Genomic DNA, 6196 nt, shown 5'->3' on the forward strand with positions numbered 1-6196 from the left:
TACCTATTTTCTATTGTTTCATTGAAAATAAAACAGCAAAGTCCATTTGGCTGTCATCTGTTTTAATTATGAGACACAATTGTGTCAAAGTTATGATTTTTGTTTTTTCATGCTTGAAGTAAGAAATGATGACTTAAAAAAAGTAGTTTTATACTTGTGAGTGTTGATGACACAGCTTTGCAACACTTGATATTCTAGTTTCAAGCATGTTTTACTCAATATAGGTCATCAAATCTCAGCAACAAGCTGTAATATCTTACTGAGATCATTTAGGAGCAAAACACTTAAAACAAGTAAAACACTCTAACATAAAATCTGCTTAGTGAGAAGAATGATCTTATCAGACAGAAAATAAGCAAATATCACCCTTATTTGACATATTTCATCTTACTTAGATTTCACTTTTTGCAGTGTGTTAGTGCACTCGTCCTGTAATTTGTGTGTGTGTCACTGATTTCTACAATTTTGATATTTTTTTTAATTATCTTGATAGATTGAAAATGAACACCAATGAGTTGACTGGCGAACATTATCACATCATTTATTCAGAAAGTATAAATAACGACAAATAAAGATATAATACTATTAACCACAACATGTAAGTGTGAAAAAAACAACAACAACATTATAATTTGTATATTTTCAGAATGTGCTTGTTCTGTTTTCAAACAAAGAAAACAATCCGAAGTTGTCTTTATTTTTAAGTTATCGTGCTGTGATTTTACCAGTCTGGGCCCACTTAGGCGTAGACTTTTCTCCATGTGGCCCCTGAGCTAAAATGAGTTTGACACCCCTGGTATATATGGAAACACTTTGCCTTTTATAGAATATGTAGATGCATTTCTAAAGTATATATATATATATATATATATATATATATATATATATATATATATATATATATATATATATATATATATATATATATATACAGGTAAAAGCCAGTAAATTAGAATATTTTGAAAAACTTGATTTATTTCAGTAATTGCATTCAAAAGGTGTAACTTGTACATTATATTTATTCATTGCACACAGACTGATGCATTCAAATGTTTATTTCATTTAAATTTGATGATTTGAAGTGGCAACAAATGAAAATCCAAAATTCCGTGTGTCACAAAATTAGAATATTACTTAAGGCTAATACAAAAAAGGGATTTTTAGAAATGTTGGCCAACTGAAAAGTATGAAAATGAAAAATATGAGCATGTACAATACTCAATACTTGGTTGGAGCTCCTTTTGCCTCAATTACTGCGTTAATGCGGCGTGGCATGGAGTCGATGAGTTTCTGGCACTGCTCAGGTGTTATGAGAGCCCAGGTTGCTCTGATAGTGGCCTTCAACTCTTCTGCGTTTTTGGGTCTGGCATTCTGCATCTTCCTTTTCACAATACCCCACAGATTTTCTATGGGGCTAAGGTCAGGGGAGTTGGCGGGCCAATTTAGAACAGAAATACCATGGTCCGTAAACCAGGCACGGGTAGATTTTGCGCTGTGTGCAGGCGCCAAGTCCTGTTGGAACTTGAAATCTCCATCTCCATAGAGCAGGTCAGCAGCAGGAAGCATGAAGTGCTCTAAAACTTGCTGGTAGACGGCTGCGTTGACCCTGGATCTCAGGAAACAGAGTGGACCGACACCAGCAGATGACATGGCACCCCAAACCATCACTGATGGTGGAAACTTTACACTAGACTTCAGGCAACGTGGATCCTGTGCCTCTCCTGTCTTCCTCCAGACTCTGGGACCTCAATTTCCAAAGGAAATGCAAAATTTGCATGGTTGGGTGATGGTTTGGGGTGCCATGTCATCTGCTGGTGTCGGTCCACTCTGTTTCCGGAGATCCAGGGTCAACGCAGCCGTCTACCAGCAAGTTTTAGAGCACTTCATGCTTCCTGCTGCTGACCTGCTCTATGGAGATGGAGATTTCAAGTTCCAACAGGACTTGGCGCCTGCACACAGCGCAAAATCTACCCGTGCCTGGTTTACGGACCATGGTATTTCTGTTCTAAATTGGCCCGCCAACTCCCCTGACCTTAACCCCATAGAAAATCTGTGGGGTATTGTGAAAAGGAAGATGCAGAATGCCAGACCCAAAAACGCAGAAGAGTTGAAGGCCACTATCAGAGCAACCTGGGCTCTCATAACACCTGAGCAGTGCCAGAAACTCATCGACTCCATGCCACGCCGCATTAACGCAGTAATTGAGGCAAAAGGAGCTCCAACCAAGTATTGAGTATTGTACATGCTCATATTTTTCATTTTCATACTTTTCAGTTGGCCAACATTTCTAAAAATCCCTTTTTTGTATTAGCCTTAAGTAATATTCTAATTTTGTGACACACGGAATTTTGGATTTTCATTTGTTGCCACTTCAAATCATCAAAATTAAATGAAATAAACATTTGAATGCATCAGTCTGTGTGCAATGAATAAATATAATGTACAAGTTACACCTTTTGAATGCAATTACTGAAATAAATCAAGTTTTTCAAAATATTCTAATTTACTGGCTTTTACCTTTTTTTTTTTTTATTGCTGCTTTTATTTATTTATTGGATGCGTTTTGGTTTTTTTTACTGAATGTGCACAAGCACTTTTTTTAATAGTATGAGATAATGACTTTTATACTGGATTTTGTTTGTTCATTCATTGTTTGCATTTGCAACAGTTACGTTGGCATTATGCTTTTCCAGCTCATGATTCCTGTGCTAAAGTTACCTTAGCTTCTAGTATTCCTGTGCTAAGTAAGTTTTTGCTTTAGCTTTTCGTGCGAACGGCACGCTTTCCTTTTGTTTCGTTCCTGTCTGTTGTAATGTGTATCAATTATGGGAAATAAATCATCTCCTACCTGCACGCTTTCGTCCGGAGCCGTCAGTTTTGCATCCCGAGAGAAGGAACCTCAGCACGCTGCACCTCACCGTGACTAATGACTGAGCTACGTGACGTCCCACAGGCAGGGGCGCCGAAAAGGGGGGGTAAAGGAGACGGATTCTAGGGGCCCATGATGGAGGGGGGCCCAGAGAGGCCCCTAATGATGATGAAATTATAATACAGAAAAAATAATGACACTGTGTTGGGGGCCCTGTAAAGATTCTTTTCATGGGGCCCAAAATCCCTAGCGGCGCCCCTGCCCACAGGGCATTTCTTGTCAGGACGAGATTCGTTCCCAGGGATTCGAATAAAGAACCAACTCTTTTTCTTTACTATAGTGGTCTTGATAACGGGTACCGGTTCTCAAAAAGGGATTCGAGTCTTTTCTTATCGAACAACCGAGAAAACCGGGTTCGAGTATCATCCCTACTGCTGCCCTCGGGCAGGAGATACAGGACAATAAAATGCCGGACAAACAGACTTAAGAACACTTTTTACCTGAAAGCAATAGTGTCGCTGAACACAAGACGACAATAATGACTGTGCATGTGAGCTGTGTGCTTGCTATTTTATGTATTTTTATCTATGTTCTTATGTGTTAAGAATTTGCACTAAATTAGTTTTGCTTGCAATTTTGTTGTACAATGTACAATGACAATAAAGATATATTCTATTCTAAAACGCAGTTGTTTGAAAATGCTGCATTTTAGCCCATACTTGCCAACCCTCACGGATTTTCCGGGAGACTCCCGAAATTCAGCGCCTCTCCCGAAAACCTCCCGGGACAAATTTTCTCCCAAAATTCAGGCGGACCTGAGTGAAGTGTCGACAGCCTGTTTTCACGTCCGCTTTCCCACAATATAAACAGCGTGCCTGCCCAATCACGTTATAACTGTAGAATGATGGAGGGCGAGTTCTTGGTTTCTTATGTGGGTTTATTGTTAGGCAGCTTCATTAACGTCCTCCCAGCGCGGCAACAACACACAACAACAGCAGTCACGTTTCCGTCTACCGTAAAGCAGTTCGTCTGCCGTAAACAGCAATGTTGTGACACTCTTAAACAGGACAATACTGCCATCTAGTGTACATGCATATGTGACAATAACATCTCGGGCTTTTAGAGAGTGCAGTGCACAACTGCGCACACAACAAGGAGACGAAGCAGAATGCATCATCAGAGAGGGTGTTCAGCATGGTTGGAAAAATAGTCGCAGAGAATAGAACAAGGATGGACAATTTAACCCTTAACTCAACAATGAGTAGATGAGTGTTATGTGTGTGTAAATGTGTAAATAAATGAACACTGAAATGCAAGTATTTATTTTATTTATATATATATATATATATATATATATATATATATATATATATATATATATATATATATATATATATATATGTATATATATATATATATATATATATATATATATATGTATATATATATATATATATATAGCTAGAATTCACTGAAAGTCAAGTATTTCCTATATATATATATATATATATATATATATATATATATATAGTTAGAATTCACTGAAAGTCAAGTATTTCCTATATATATATATATATATATATATATATATATATATATATATATGAAATACTTGACTTGGTGAATTCTAGCTATATATATAATTCTAGCTATATATATATATATATATATATATATATATATATATATATATATATAGCTAGAATTCACTGAAAGTCAAGTATTTCCTATATATATATATATATGAGAAATACTTGACTTGGTGAATTCTAGCTATATATATATATATATATATATATATATATATATATATATATATATATATGAAATACTGGACTTCGTGAATTCTAGCTATATATATATATATATATATATATATATATATATATATATATATATATATATAGCTAGAATTCACTGAAAGTCAAGTATTTCCTATATATATATATATATATATATAAATGAAATACTTGACTTGGTGAATTCTAGCTATATATATATATATATATATATATATATATATATATATATATATATATATATATATATATGAAATACTGGACTTCGTGAATTCTAGCTATATATATATATATATATATATATATATATATATATATATATATATAGCTAGAATTCACTGAAAGTCAAGTATTTCCTATATATATATATATATGAAATACTTGACTTGGTGAATTCTAGCTATATATATATATATATATATATATATATATTTATATATATATATACATACATATATATATATATATATATATATATATAGCTAGAATTCACTGAAAGTCAAGTATTTCCTATATATATATATATATATATATATATATATATATATATATGAAATACTTGACTTGGTGAATTCTAGCTATATATATAAATATATATATATATATATATATATATATATATATATATATATTTAGCTAGAATTCACTGAAAGTCAAGTATTTCCTATATATATATATGAAATACTTGACTTGGTGAATTCTAGCTATATATATATATATATATATATATATATATATATACATATATATATATATATATATATATATATATATATATATATTATATATATATATATATATATAGCTAGAATTCACTGAAAGTCAAGTATTTCCTATATATATACATATATATATATATATATATATATATATATATATATGAAATACTTGACTTGGTGAATTCTAGCTATATATATATATATATATATATATATATATATATACATATATATATATATATATATATATATATATATATATATATTATATATATATATATATATATAGCTAGAATTCACTGAAAGTCAAGTATTTCTTATATATATATATATATGAAATACTTGACTTGGTGAATTCTAGCTATATATATATATATATATATATGTATATATATATTTAGCTAGAATTCACTGAAAGTCAAGTATTTCCTATATATATATATATATATATGAAATACTTGACTTGGTGAATTCTAGCTATATATATATATATATATATATATATATATATATATATATATATATATATATATACATATATATATATATATATATATATTTAGCTAGAATTCACTGAAAGTCAAGTATTTCCTATATATATATAAATATGAAATACTTGACTTGGTGAATTCTAGCTATATATATATATATATAGCTAGAATTCACTGAAAGTCAAGTATTTCCTATATATATATATATATATATATATATATATATATATATATGAAATACTTGACTTGGTGAATTCTAGCTGTAAATATACTCCTCCCCTCTTAACCACGCCCCCCACCCCTCTGAAATTGGAGGTC

This window comes from Nerophis lumbriciformis, linkage group LG10 (genome assembly GCF_033978685.3).
Source record: "Nerophis lumbriciformis linkage group LG10, RoL_Nlum_v2.1, whole genome shotgun sequence".
NCBI lineage: Eukaryota > Metazoa > Chordata > Actinopteri > Syngnathiformes > Syngnathidae > Nerophis > Nerophis lumbriciformis.